The 15,406-nt window shown below is 40.6% G+C and overlaps 1 long non-coding RNA gene across 1 annotated transcript in view; it reads left to right on the top strand.

The window, feature by feature from the left end:
• LOC118834374 overlaps window positions 1-7,681 on the top strand; it is a 134,805-nt gene extending 127,124 nt beyond the window's left edge. The window contains exons 2-3 of the long non-coding RNA XR_005009349.1: window positions 5,062-5,174; window positions 7,516-7,681. This is a non-coding gene — a long non-coding RNA (uncharacterized LOC118834374). The remainder of the gene's footprint in view (window positions 1-5,061; window positions 5,175-7,515) is intronic.
• The last annotated feature ends 7,725 nt before the right edge of the window (window positions 7,682-15,406 follow it).

The raw sequence follows: 15,406 nt of genomic DNA, 5'->3' as shown, positions 1-15,406 counted from the left end.
GCATTTGTTTAAGGACCATAATAGAAGGCTTAAGGACCTCTGACTAGTTTCTTATGTTTGCGATTGCACCTTGAATTTAGTCTTATTTACTGAGTTTATGTGCAAGTGATCATTTATTAACCACTGGACTGTGACAAATATACACGGTTTATCTGTTTCCTGTAAAACTGTACTATGGATGATGCAAGAAAAAAGAGTGCAATGTGAGTCCTGTTCTATGTCTGCTATTTCTTCCTTGCTTTTCAAACAGAAACTAATATATGAGCTTCTAAGTATTCCCTACAGATTATAATATATGCACATGCATAATTCTATGGCATCTTGTCAGTGTTTTGGAAGAATCTAATCAGTTATGAGGTTCTGTATAGACCTATCCCACCTCAAGTCAATCATTAGTTCTACAGAAATGAGGAAGTAGTGTTACAAGGAGACAGTTACATCCATTTCAGCAGCATTAGGAAAAGGGTGATTAGTCCCTGATCAACCAAAGTTTGGACTAAGAAACCTCAAATCAGGAACTGAGTGTATAATAGGGCTGAGCCAGGCTCCTCTCAAGTTGTGGAGTCCTAATACACCAGGGCAACAGAGAGCCCCTGAAGCTTGCTCTTCTAGTCGGCCAACTGAGGAAGATGAAGTAGACACAGCAGACGTGGAAGAGAAAAAGCCAAAATGTCAGCCATTATCTGGTCTAATGCTTTCCTTCCCAGGAATCCTCTCTCCCTTATTTTGGAGGTGGAACTAGAAATGATGACTGTTGGGTATCATTCATCTCCCCAGAGGAAAAGAGCCAAGGAAAAGTGTTGAGATATGATGGTGGGGTGATGATGATGATGAAGATGATAATGATGTTGATGATGGCTAACATTCCTATAGGTCTTTAAGGTTCACAAAATGCATCACAAATATTCCCTAAACAACCTTGAGAAGTATCCTCATTTGGATAGGGCAATTTATTAGTATTGGGATGATCAGCCACAGCCATTCAAAAACTGTCCTTCGACCTCATCATCATGATGTCATTTTGGTCCACATTGAGCCTGGAGGACAAACAATTGAAGATAAGCATAATTTAAATGGAGCTGGAGCCTGGGGATTCAAGGGCAAGTTGTGATCCCCTTCAAGAGTCAGAAGTTCAACTAGTGGAACGTGAACCTACAGATTTTATTTTAAAGATCTTAAGGTTTTTTCCCCGGTTACTCATTTTTTACATCCAGAAGCATCAAAGAAGGTTAATTCATTTGATGCCTCTTGGTTCTAAATAAGGACACCAGTACTTGATCAGAGCACAGGGCTTATGAGTGAACTATTTGTGTGATAAAGTGGTTAATCAAGACTCCAACTAGAGTTGGGCACACTAGAGCTGAATTGGATCAGGTTGGTCTTTGGAAAAAATGACTATAGCAAGAAGTCCTGATCTGAAGGCAGGACCAATGGATAATATATTAGTGATAGTACTGTGAAACAATGGGGGTCCACTGAAAATTTTCCAAAAATTCTTGTTTCCTCAGTATAGTATGAGAGTTCACCCTATAGTCTTTTGTAAGAAAATCACAACAATTTTGTAAAGACTGCTGGAATTACTCTTTAAAAAGCATTAGAGAATACATAGGAGCTCCTTACACTATTCTAGTAAAGCAATTCTGGATCCAGCTGATGCAGGTCAAGAAAAGTCAAAGTGTATATAAGAGTCTTGATTCTCATAGAAAGGAGAAAAAATAGATTTACATATGTATATATATATATATATATATATATACAGAGAGAGAGAGAGAGAGAGAGAGAGACAGAGAGAGAGAGAGAGAGAGAGAGAGAGAGAGAGAGATTTCGGGCACTGAAAAAAACAAAGACTTACATGTACACATATGCATAATTCCACTGTCCCTCCTCCCATGGTTGTGAGGATCCAAGGACATAAGGTATCCAGAAGACTCTTTGTAAACATAAGATTCTCTACAAGCATTAGCTCTTACCATTTCTGTAAAGCACAGTGACTTTCAGGTCAGTACTTGAGGGCAGAGAGGAGGTTAAGGGGATAGAGTGCTGGGTTTGGAGTAAAAAAGACTGCACTTCCTGACTTGAAATCTGGATTCAGAACCTTACTAGCTGTGTGAGGCTGGACAAGTCACTTAACCCTATTTGCCTCAGTGTCCTCATCTGTAAAAATAAGGTAGAGAGGAAATGGCAAACCACTCCAGTATCTTTGCCAAGAAAACCCCAAATGTGGTCACACAGAAGTCAGACACCCCAGGAGACACCTGAACAACAACTTCAGGCACCTCCCAAAGTTTCCAGTTTTCCCATGTCAACAAGGACCCAAGTCGATAAGATTGAGTTCAGGCTGTGCAGTGCATTGGCTAGATGGCTTTTCAGTTGTTGAGGACTGACTTTATGGGTTGCACTGGGCAAGGAATGGAGCCATTCCTGGTTGTTACAAGCCTCTCCCCCTGTTCTCCTTAGCATTCCTTTGTGTGGCCCTCTTGGCCCCTGTCACAACTCTCCCCCTGGGATATTCTTTAATCCATCAGCAGTGAGGAGAACACTTCAAGCCATTGAAGTCAGAGAGACTTGTGTAATGGTAATCAGGGAGGTGCTCTTGGCTGTTCTTCTCTTAAGTGCCCTTAAGGATTCTTGCCTTTCAAATGTAATGGCCAGCAAAATGGGACTTTTCACTGTTCTTTATTTGAATGGGGCAGGTACTAGGGATCTTTTGCCTTGGAGTGTTTCTGAACTTTAAGACAATCCAGAGTCATTGAATTGTATATGATGTGCCATTGGGGATAGGGAACTTTCACATACCCAGCCTGGGTGAGTCAGAGCCCTCCAGGCTCAGAACAGGATATAATTGAGGGGAGCTTGGTGTTTGACTTTTGAGGCACACTCATGGAAAGGGTGTTGAGAGTCTGGGCAAGCCATAACTGCCCCTAGGCTTTGATAACCCAGACAAATATTGGTGCTTCACTGGTAACTATGGATTGTGATTTGAATCAGACAAGGTCTGTCTGCTGATGTTTGTAATTTCTGTTGGTATTTACCTTGAAGTTCAGGGGGCTGATCCTGTTCCCCTGAACTAAGTGAATGGTATTTGTATGCTGGATTAAAGTGAGATTGTCAACCCCTTAACTTTGCTTTCCTTAGAAAAGCAGATTAAAGAACCTGGGCTTTGGCAGCATTCTTGTTGTTGGACATGTGTTGGTCTTTCACCTCCACAACAGCTGCTAGGCTGATTTTTGAAACACCACCCTAGATCCCTCCCACAATCTTTTTGTAAATAAGTTTCATCTTGCCTCCATGAAGGTGCTCAGATTCCATCGACTTCAGATGGAATCTGGACCTGTTGTTAAAACGTTCTTTGGCTGTGAGAAGGCTTGAGTCGAATTCTTTTGAGCAGGACCCAGTATATTGGTATTTTGGGGTCTTGAGCACCCCTAAAGGCATATACTTCCCTGACATCTTCCAAAAGTTCCCTGACTTCTTCATAAGGTTGCCAGGGAACTTGGGACCCCTGGCCTGACAACCAGGAATGGGAGTCCTTTCTGAAGGCCCAGAAAGAGGTTAGAAGGCATACCAAGAAGACCTCTTCAATACTGCAAACTAGTCTTGTCAAACTCAAATGGAAACAAAGGCCACTAAACCATGCATAAAGATCCCTGCAGGCTCCATAATGACATAGAAACCTACACATTATCTATATTTTGTTGGATTTCAATTTATTTTGTTAACAGTTCTCAATTACATTTTAATATGATTTGGGCTGTCCTTGGAAGTGTTGTGGCCCGCTTCAAACTGTGCATTTGACACCTCTGCTTTAAATCATCCCTTCTTCCTACTAGGCCATGGATTCATTAAAGCTTCAATGATTTTCTTGAGATTGTCATTACTAGGAAAAAAGTACCAGGGTGGAAGCAAAGAATACTGTGAGCAGTATTCCAGGACATCCTTGATAGCATGATCTGGTTTACATCTGAACAAAGCAATGTGACAGCAACTGCTCAGGCTAGCACTGGAGAGTCTAGGTGCCATGAATGAATAGGTCTGAGTGTTTTTCCTCACCACCTGTACCTTCGGAAGTGCTGTCAATTTTCCAGGCCACCCCTTAGTCAGCCAGCACTTCCACTGGCCTTGTTTGTGCTCAAGTGCTTGAAGTAGATTGAGGTCCAGTCATGGATCTTCCAATTATAAGCATGTAATTTTCCCTTTATTTTCTGTGACTTTGACAGATGTGCCTTTTCGGGATCTAGGATGCTGAGGCACAAGATTGTAGTAATTTAGAGGACACACAGTAAGAAATTTGCAGGAGGTGTTGATGGCTGTGTGTGTGTGTGAGTGTGTGTGTGTGTGTGTGTGTGTGTGTGTGTGTATTTAGTACTTCACCCTTCCAAGCCAATCTTCTATATTGTTTTTTGAAAGAGAGAGAGAATAGAACTAATTCTCTTAAGTTTTTCACTCCAGGAACAAGCTCCTTCAAAGCCAGGAGCAGGCTTCATAGTATGTTGTTATTTAGCACCTTTCTCTCCAAGGCTTCCCCCAAGTATTCTGCCTTGTAGTGCTCACAGCATCCGGGCAAGGGAGCAAAAATTGAACTGGTTTAATCACCAATGTCTAATATTGAAAAGACAAGGGAGGTGGGGAGGGGGGGGATACATAAAACATGTGTATTGCTTCTGTTCAGAGGGATGAGGTAGTAGTAAAAATAAGTAGGCTTACAACCAGACATTCCTAGTAGGATAGTCTGCTAAGGTGCTTTTTAGTAGGGTTTCCTGCAAAGCTGTGTTCATCTCCCCAGATGACAATTCAAGTCCTGATTAGACACAATTTCCATCTGGGAAAAAATGAAACAGTAATGCATACTTCTATTTATTCACGTCAGTCCTGTCAGAAACCTGAAATTTAAATGCCCCTCTTGAGTTTAGGGTGCTTGAGGGAGAGAGGGAAACAGGAGAGGAAGTATGTCCACTGAGCTGGCCACAAAGTCCTTTCTCTACAGATTTTATTATGTTTAAATACTCTGTTATAAACAGGATGCCTAAAAGCATTTTTGTTTTCTCCTTTTCTCTGATAAAGGATTTTCTTCGAAATATTCCAAAAAGTGTTTTCTCCACTGATATTTTTGATGAGTGGCTGGGCATCATGGACGGAGCTGATGAAGATGAAGAGAAAATAAGGAGAGTTAAGAGGTACTTGGGTCACTCCTCAAAAAATGCACATGGGTAAAGGAGACTCTGGGCATGGGAAAGGATTATAGCTTATGGGCTTGACTGCTAAAAGGGGAGACTTCATTTCTTCATACCTTGAGAAGTCATTGAAAAATAGATTGATAGATGCCACTGTCAGTGTTGTTGATCTGGGATATAGGACCATGCCTAGGTGTTTGAGCCTGCAATAGACATAACTTGGGTGGCTAAAATCCATAAGGCTATCAATAATGTAGAACTCCCATCTTACTGGCTTTCTGATATTAATAAAGCATCCATCTAGACAATCACATGGAACTGACCTCATCAGCTGACAAGCTTTGTGTTTGCTGGCCCCAGAGGACAAGGAAAGTGTGAGTTTGGAGATTATGAACCACCAAAAATTCTCCATCCAAGTGTAAAATCCTGGCAAGACTGGCCTGCTCATGTCAGCCACTGTGGTGGTGGTATGCAGAAAGATGTCTTCCTGAAGGCACATTTTCCAAAGAATACTTTTCAGTGGTGTGAAACATCTACATGGATCACCAGTGTGCCTGCATTATGTTTCATGCTCTTTGGATGTCTCTGCTCTGTACAATTCTTTTCTCAGGCATTTTCCGAAGTTGAATATTTCATTGCCAACCCACAATCATTTAGAGAAACTCCCTGCTTGAGAACTAAAGCCAGTGTCAGGAAAAGGGAAAGACAGAGAATTGGGAAGAAATAAAGTCTGAAGGGGGTGGTGACTGAATATCACTGAAGATCATGGCCACATGTAGGATGTTTGGAGGGTGTTATTCAGAAATGTCTGGCTCTGAGTCACATAGATCTTTAGAGATCAGATACATTGGCTTGTTGTCAATCAGTAAACTTTTATTAAGCACCTATCAAGTGCCAGGCAGGGCAGGTAGGTGGCAAAGTGGATAGCATGCCAGGTCTGGAGTCAGGAAGACTGAACTTGCTGAGTTCAAATCTGTACTGGGACACTTACTAGCTCTGTGACCTGGAGCAAATCACTTAAACCTGTTAATGTTTGTTCCTCATCTGTAAAATGAGCTGGAGAAGGAAATGGCAAACCACTCTAATATCCTTGCAAAGAAAACCCCAAATGGGATCCCAAAGAGTCAGACAAAACAGAACCACAACCATGTAGCAGGCACAGTGCTAATCACTGGGGATACAAAGAAATGCTCTCAGGGATCTCCCAATCTAATGAGAGGGCTGACAGTTGAAAATATTTGCACTTGGATGTATAACCTAGATCAGATTGCTTACAATCTCAGGGAGAGGAGACAGGAGAGAGGGAGAGAGGGCTAGAAAGTTGACCTCAAAACTTGTTTTGAAAATGAATTTTTAAATAGTTTTAATATGTAATTGGGGGGAAAATAAAGTGTTTTTAAAAAACAAAATACTTGGAGTTGGGAAGTGGGAGAAATTGTAAGGAAGTTAATGTCACTGGATTCTAGGGTATAGGGGAAGAGGTATAGACTACAGAGCAGGTGTACACCAGGGGAGTCTGTGCCTTCCACATTCCAGGTACAGAACAGTATTGAACTCCATTGATCAAGTTTGGTCATAAAGGTGCCAGCTTTCCTTTGGCAGTGAAGAAATGTCATCAAGGACCTCTGCACTTCCCCCTTGGCCCTAATGAAGGTTACCAGTCATGGAAAGCTGGTCCCAATAAACAGATTGATCATGCTCCAGTCCCATTTATAAGTTAGATGTTAAGATGGGTTCAGAATTCTCTTTAGGAAATTGGATCACAGTTTCATACCTGGGATATGAAGGCTTAATTAAAGGACCAGGGTCACAGCAGAGGAACAAATTCACATGAGGAAATAGAGAAAGAAGGGAAGTGATTTTTGCCTAGCCAGATTGTAGGACTTGGAGGAACTAAAGAATTCATTCTTTGGAGAGGCCTAGGAGTATTCACTGGCATTCCAATGTTGTTCTCTTGGAAATGAAGTAACACCTTCAATTGAATTGCTGTTGAATTTCCTCACTAAGATTTGGGGAAATGTTTTCCCCATATTCTGGAACATTACAGGTTTATTGTTTTTATTCTTGTTGTGGTTGTTGCTGTGTGTGTGTGTGTGTGTGTGTGTGTGTATACAAATTCAGTTGTAAATAAAATTTACCTAGGTTAAAACACATTATACTGGTTTCAGAAAAACATTGCAGGCATTGCATTTTTACCAACTTTGACATGTCTGCATTCTTTTCCACTTTCATTGAGTTGTGAAAAATATACTGTTCTCTTTTTCTCTTTTGATTTTTTTGTAAATAAGTTAATAAACCAAACATTTTACTGTAAGAAACCATTTTTTCCTCCTCCAATTTTTAGGGCATTGGAGCGGCTTCCTAGGATGAATTTCATTCTTTTGAGGCATCTATTTGACTTGTTGTGCAACATCAAGCAACAAGCAACCGTAAATCAGATGACGTCATACAACCTGGGAGTGTGCTTTGCTCCTAGTCTTCTTTGGCCACCATGTTCTTCCAGTCCTGAGCTGGTGAATAAATTTGCCAAAAAGGTACCTTGAGTTTCATTCTTCTTTGAGCATCTAAGGACCCTCCCAGTGTTTTAAATATGAGCACCAGTTTGTAAAGATTTTGGATGTATAGATATATAGTCCCATAAAAGTTGGAATGTTTCCAGGTAGAATTGAATGTGGAATATTTTTCGTCCCAGCCTTCAACAGGAAGAGTATGAAGAAGGTCGAATAGTAAGAGTACTGGGGTCTTTTCTCCCCTTCAAGCTCAGGGGGATAGAATAGCTCATGAACTGTGGAGAGAAAAGACTCCAATATTGCCTTTTGCTTTTCCTCAATGTGCTTGGTGCTGTAGATGCCAGGCTTAAAAGCAAAGCCATTGTTGTCCTCAAGGAGCATAAATTCTGTAAGAGAAGACATGTATACATAAGTGTATGCAAAATACAGATGTGAGGTCATTTGGAGGAGGGGACAGAGCAACTAGCAGCTGGGGAGTCAGGAAAGGTCTCATGCAGGATGTGGCCCTTGAGCTGAGCTTTCAAATGATATTGTTAACAAACTCATTTATCATTTCTAAATGTTGTCTTAGCTATCTTAGCTATGTGTAAGCTGAGACATAGTCCAAGGGCATACTAAGGAAGCATCACACATATATACATACATACATACATATGTACAGTCCACAATGGGGGCCCAAGATAAATAAAGAGTATCTACATATACATACATACAGAGAGAGAAAGAGAGCCCCCAATAGGGGCCAAAGCCAGAGACAGATGGACAGACAGAGAGATATAGACACATTCAGTTTTATACACACATATTCACATACATATATATACATATATATGTATATACATAAATACAGAGAAAACCCATAATGGGGGCCAGAGTCAGAGACAGATAGATATACACACATACACATACAAACACCCACCCACACCCCCCCACACACATATATATGTATTCATACATATATATATATATACATACATACATAAATACATAGAGAGACAGAGAGCCCATGATGGGGGCCAGAGCCAGGGAGAAATAAAAGTACATAGAAAGACCGACCGATAGATATATGCATATATACACACATATATCTACACACACACACACACACATACACACACACACACACACACACATCCCTCTGTGGCCAGGCAGGTAAGCAATATTGCCTCCAATTTTGTCACTCTGCTTCGACTAAACCAGAGGTGTTTTTCCTTCACAGGCTTGTGATAACCCATTCTCTCTTGTACTAAGGTTAATTAAAATGATTTTTATCTGCTATTTTACAAACTAATAAGAAATTAATTCATTCCTTTCTTCCTATAGGTCCATTAGTATTATTTTAATTGTATAGGTGGAGACACTAAGGCATTAAGATGAGATCTTAGGGAAAGTCCATAATTTCAAAGTTTGAAATCTAAGGATTGAAAATAAAAAGTAGTCTTGAATCTTCTTGTCTCTACTCCATAGAAAGCTGCTGCTGAGAAACATGTGAATTTTCTCTGTCATCTTTTGTATTTTTGTAAGATTGGGAAGGCTTATGTCAAACACAGAGTATGAATAATGTCATCTCCTTCTTGCTTTATCTGTTACAGTCCCCTTTCTTAGTGGAGTTTATTATTGAAAATTCTGGGAAGATATTTGCAGAAGAAGAAGTCATTTCTTCCTTGGCAGACATTTCAGTAATTTGTAACAGAGACAATGCCTCAGGTATCATGAATCATTGGATTGTTTTTCCCCATCAAATACACCTTCTTTCTATCTGCCAGCTGCTCTACCATCATGGGGATTGTGAGCTGCTGAAAGTGTGGTGCCTCTGAGACTTTCAAAGGGACCACAGACTAGATTGAAGGGTGAGGGAAACCAGGATGGGATTAGGGGAAGCCTAATGGGCGAGTGGGTGTGGGCTGGGGAGTAAGTGGGGCTGAGGGGAATGAAATGTTGGTAAGAATGAAAGTTTTTAAAGATAATAAGAAAGGATTCCAATAAGAAAGGATTCTCTAGATCTCCAGGACTGGGTTTGAGTCTGAAATACCTAACAGAGTTTCTCTCCCTGCATATCCCACATCAGAGCCTGTTTTACATGGCCCAGATGAAACAACTAGGCAAAACAAAACACCTGTCAGGCCTGAAAGACCATCTAGGTATTGAGCCAAGTAGCCACATACTTTCTCTTGGTTTTTGTCCATTGGTGCTGATTGGTTTAAAATGTGCTAGAAAAAAATCCAGTCATAAAAGAGATTAAAGGAAAACAAGGCATCAGTAAAGGACAGGATCAACAGAGAGAATTGGGAGTGGGCAAAGAACAATAGAATAAAGGACAAGGACAGCAGAATGTAAGACTCGAAAAAGTCCTCAAAAGTGACGATCATTAAAGGTAAGTGGAGGGAGAGCATGAAAAGGGAAGAACTGAAGAAGTGATAAATGACTTTACTAACCACCTTGATTTGCTTGTATTTCCTTACTATCCAGAGGAGGCAGCACAGACCCAGGAAGCAAAATCCACCAACCAGGAGGCAGACTGAGCATCCTTTATGTTTGACCTAGGAGACATCCTTTTCAGTGTTGGCTTCCTGCACCCAGAACTCCCTCTGCTGTGCTGGCAACTGTAGAACTGACTCGAGCTGGTTCATAGCAACTCTAAAGGGCAGAAGTAGCACAACCATCCAAGTTCCAGGACCTGGGTGACTTTTCAGCCTGACCCTCCTCCTTGCTACTTGTGGGCATCTCATGATGTCTCTGAAATGGCCTCTCCCTGGGAAACAGAAAATGAACCTAAGGGACTGTGGCAGTACCCAATTGGGCCACTGAGAGACTGTGTTGCAAAGCAACCTTATTTACTGCAGCTTAATTTAGTTTTGGTTTGGATTAATTCAGAAGTGACACAGAGTCTCAAGTTTGAGATATATATATATATATATATATATATTGACAAGGTATAGATAGATACAGATGTACATATAAACATAGATATAGACATAGTCATAGAAATAGACATAGACATAGATAGATATAGATATAGATATAGACATAGATATATAGATATAGATATGGATATAGATATAACATAGACACAGATATAGATATAGACATAGGTATAAATATACATATACATAGACATAGATATAGATATAGACATAGATATAGATATAGACATAGACATAGATATAGATACAGATGTAAATATAGATATAATCATAGATAGAGATAGATATAGATATTGATATAAGTATAGATATACACATAGTCATAGATATAGACATAGATATAGACATATAGATATAGACATAGATAGAGATATAGATACAGATATAGACATAGATATAGATAGATATAGATATTAATATAAGTATAGATATACACATAGACATAGACATAGATATAGACATAAATATAGACATATAGATATAGACATAGACATAGATATAGATATAGATACAGATATAGACATAGATATAGACATAGATATAGATAGATATAAGTATAGATATACACATAGACATAGACATAGATATAGATATATACTACTTGTATTTATTAATAATAATGATAAAGCTTTCAATAAGTAAATGAACAATAACATAGGTCTCAGTCTGGAAGTCACAATACTGATGTCAGAATCCATAAGTCTCAATAGCTATGTTACAATCACAATCAGTAAGTCTCAATAGTTAGCCAATATTACCAGAACTGATCAGAACCAGTAGGGGAATTATCTAAATCTGGATCACATGGCTGGGGAGTCCCAGGTCAGCCTCCAGACTCCTCATGGGAAGGTCCTGGGCTGTGAGTCCATACCATGGGGTGGGGGGACTCCCAAAGATGGCTCAGGACTACCCACCTTTAATACTTCCTTCTAACCAAGAAGGCATTTTGCCAATTAATTCCTGGGTGCCAGCTTGCTAAAGAACTCACCTCTCCAATAAGTCTCTTGACCGCCTGGGGCAGGGACAGCTCTACGACCAATTTCAGCAGGAAGAAGCTGTGGAGGACAAGATCTTCGCCCCTTACCCCAAGATTTTGAGCCCCATTCTTTCGAGGGGAGAAATGATGATATTATCCGGTGTAGTTATTTTGTGTTATCCTTGTTATATGGTTATGTCTAAGGTATTATTGACACCAGTTTCCCATTGGATGCATGCAACGGATGCAAAGATCTAGGGGCCAACTAGTGAGCAATGTGGCCACTCTTGTGATGAGATGTTGTGATAAGTATTTTGAAAATATTATGTGTACATTTTGAGGGGATTCTGTTGTATTTGAAAAATATGTTTGTACCTATTGAGACCCAAGTTGTGTATGTAAAGGATGTGAAGGTTCTTGGGGTCAAAGGTTACATTAATGTGATTGAAGATGTTCCCCATACATTCAATAGGGGGGACTGAAAGGGCTGAAAGGGGACTGAAAGATTAAGGGCATGTATGAATTTGTGGATAACAGTCATTTTTTTTAAGGGCCAGGGGTATTAGACTTATTAATAGGTGGCCATACTGGTCCGGAGGAGTCCAAAGGGTTGGGGAAGCCTGCTGTAGACCAGGCAAAGTGATATATCAAACCAAAGGTAAGGAACACCCTTCTATTGATCAAGGAGTCCCATTGCTCTGGGAGCCTTCACAGGTCTGAAATAAATGAACACCAGGCTCAGATAAGGGAGGACCCCTGGAAGTCCCAGAATACCGGAGGCCTGCAATGGGTCAGTTATCAACTGATGCCAGGCTCACATATGGGGGGGGGGGCATGGTCTAGACCCAGGGAAGGGAGGAATGCCTGGGAACACATCTCTCCTAAAAGTCCCCTCAGGAAGATATTAAAGAATTGGGAGGATGCTACCAGGACCAGGGGAAAGGAAAAAAGGGAAATTGATTAAATATTATGGCAAGGAAAAAACTAAGAAGCCTATCTGGCACCCTCAGTGTTTTGGCCAAAATCTGGTTCTGATGAAGTTTGGGTTTGCCAATTACAAGAGGAGAATAGTTATGCTGCTGGGATATTGGCACTCAGACAGCAGCAGGACTTTTTCTGAGTCAAACAAAGATAGGGAAATTGGTGGCAAATCCTGCCTTTGTTGAAGCAAGGTTGTTATTTCTGGGAGTCAATTGGTCTGGGTTAGCTGAGTCTCACTTAATAGAAATGACTTAGAGATAGGAGGGAAAAATTCAAAGGGAAAGGGGTCTAAGGAGGGGGAAGGGACTTTAGAAGCCCCTTCCGGAGGGCTTCCCTACTTCCCAAAGTAGGCCACTTGGGAAGGAAGCTAGTGAATTGGGGTAGTCTGTCTGGCCCAGGTAAGAAAAGAAAAAGGACATTTGTGCAGGAGATTTCTGACAATCCTCTGTGACCTCACTCTTGGATTTCTCTACTTGTGTTTTAGTGTATCTATGTGTGAACGAGTAAGAGTGTGTAAGTTGACACCCTGTAAAGACCTAGTCTGCCACCAAAGAATGGCAGAAGTAGGAGCAGCAGCAGTTTTGGGAGCAGTTGGTAATGCTTCCCCCCTTTCCCTTCCATAGTCAGCCTGCATTACTGAGGAGATGGGCTGGAGCAGCAAGCAGCAGTAGAAGAGGGTGGCCTTGGGGACTGGGAGAGCAGAGCAGGCAATTCCATTTCTTTGGTGTGTTGCAGTCTGCTTAAAATTTACCATTGTGATGAAAAATACTAAAAGCCCAGTTGTGGGGGGTTTGAAAGTGATTTGCGTCAAAAACGGGAAGGAAAACAGGCCTCTGAAGTGTTAGACACAAGTTCTCATGGCTCGGGTTTTTATTATTCCCTCCACTCAAGAAGCAGAGTTATCTGATGAGCCAGAGGAAGACTTTGGATGTGTTCTAGTGAAGGGGAGAGGAACATGGCAAAAGTTCCTTTTGAATTTCTCTGCACTTAAAGAAGCCTGGAGTAGAGGAAAGGGTTACAGTATCAATAGAGATAAGGAAGAAAGGAGGGAGGATTTTTTTCCCTTGATCAAAGGGAGGCAGGTTAAATAAGCATTTAATCCTTTTCCTGCCTTACCTAAAACAGAAACTTTCCTGTAATGGGACCCAACTAGAAGGAAACTGAGCTCATTCTGGTCATATTGAGAAATGTGAAAAATGAAAATGTGACCCTCCCAATTTAATGCTTAAGATAAACTAGAGTATATTTTACTATTCAGCACTATAGTTTATGGGAAAAAGGCAGGAAGAGACTGTGATGGAAATAGAAGATTAGTAAATGAAAATCTGAAGCTGGCAGCTTAGAGTGAAAGGCTGATAGCCTGAATTAAAAAGCAATAGATAAAGTTATGGAGAGAGAAGGAAATATGTCCGTCCACTTTTGGGCTAGACCTGTGAGTAGGTTCTTATTAAATCTAACATGAATATTGGCTGAGTACATCATTTAAAACTGACCGGATTATAATAGGTGATTCTAAACTGTTTGTAAACTTTCTCAACAAGAAAAATGTGAACGTGAATGGGGACTGAAAGATTAAGGGCATGTATGAATTTGTGGATAACAGTCATTTTTTTTAAGGGCCAGGGGTATTAGACTTATTAATAGTGTATATTGGTATAATTTTAAAGGTACATATTTTCATTTAGCATTAAGTAATTTATTAACTGTATGGCCCCAAGAAAGTTCTATTTACCTTAATTCACTGTTTAGTAAGGGGATGTGCGTGGAAATCATTCCCAGGGATAATATGGGAGTCACCTTGGTAATTAGGCAAAGGCCTTGTTTGGGATCTACTTTTCTGAGTTTCTGGATGAGATCCTGAAGTTTGGGAAATTAATGCTCATATGTGGGTTAAGAGATCAAGGAAAGGTGATGGAACAAGATAAAGGAAGACAGAGAAATTTTATGACCTAGAATGTCTGTGGTGGGTGAGGGGTGAGGAGGGGGAAGGGAAGCTCTTTGAAAGGGTACTTTGGGACAGCTTCAGCTTAAATAGTACAGTCTCCTCACTCCCTTCCCCCATGTCCCCGCCACTCCTTAGTCTAGACTAGAAGAGAGAGTTTTACCTTTTTCCACCTGGCAGAAGGGAAGGAAGTGAGGAGGAGCAGTATTTATTGGCATCTCTATTTGTACAAGAAGGGCCCCTGAGGCTGGGAAAGCTTGGAAGTTTTACTGAAGGTGAGAGAATAGCAGGGTCAGAAATCAGCCTACCTCCAAACCCGGCTTTTTAAAGTCAGCAGGACCGATTTCTAGTAACTGGTTTTAGGACAGATTTTAAAAATTGAATTTGAGATGTGGGGTCCTGGTAAACTTCTTCATTAATGAAACTTTTCACCTGATATAAAAGAATCCACCCTCTGGGGGCGATGCCTTTAGTTACTCCCGAGAGAGAACAGGTGGATATGAGGTTGCTTTTTTATGGCAGATCTGTATAGTCAAAGCAGGTAGTTGGTGATGGAAACAGAGCTCTGTTGGAGTTTGTTACTATTCTGAAGCAAAGTTGTGGCACCCAAAGACCTAGAAGGTTTTATGGGGAAAAATGGAAAATTTGATTAATGCGAATGTGTGGAATCTTGCTGTTTTCAATCAAATGATTGGGTAAATTGGTACTCTTTATAGCCATGTAGAAGATGACATTTTTTTCTAAATATTAATTAACTAGATAAAAGGAAAACAAATAAAAAGATGCCGGTAACCACTGCTCCTCCCCCTCTCCTTCCCTTTTGCCAGGTGGAAAAAGGTAAAGTTCTCTCTTCTTGTCTAGACTAAGCAGGGGAGGGGGAGTGGGGGAGAAATGAGGAGCTT

The sequence above is a fragment of the Trichosurus vulpecula genome, chromosome 1 (genome assembly GCF_011100635.1).
Source record: "Trichosurus vulpecula isolate mTriVul1 chromosome 1, mTriVul1.pri, whole genome shotgun sequence".
NCBI classification, from domain to species: Eukaryota; Metazoa; Chordata; class Mammalia; order Diprotodontia; family Phalangeridae; genus Trichosurus; species Trichosurus vulpecula.
The sequence above is the reverse complement of the archived record's forward strand: the minus strand, read 5'-3'. Positions and strand labels throughout refer to the sequence as shown.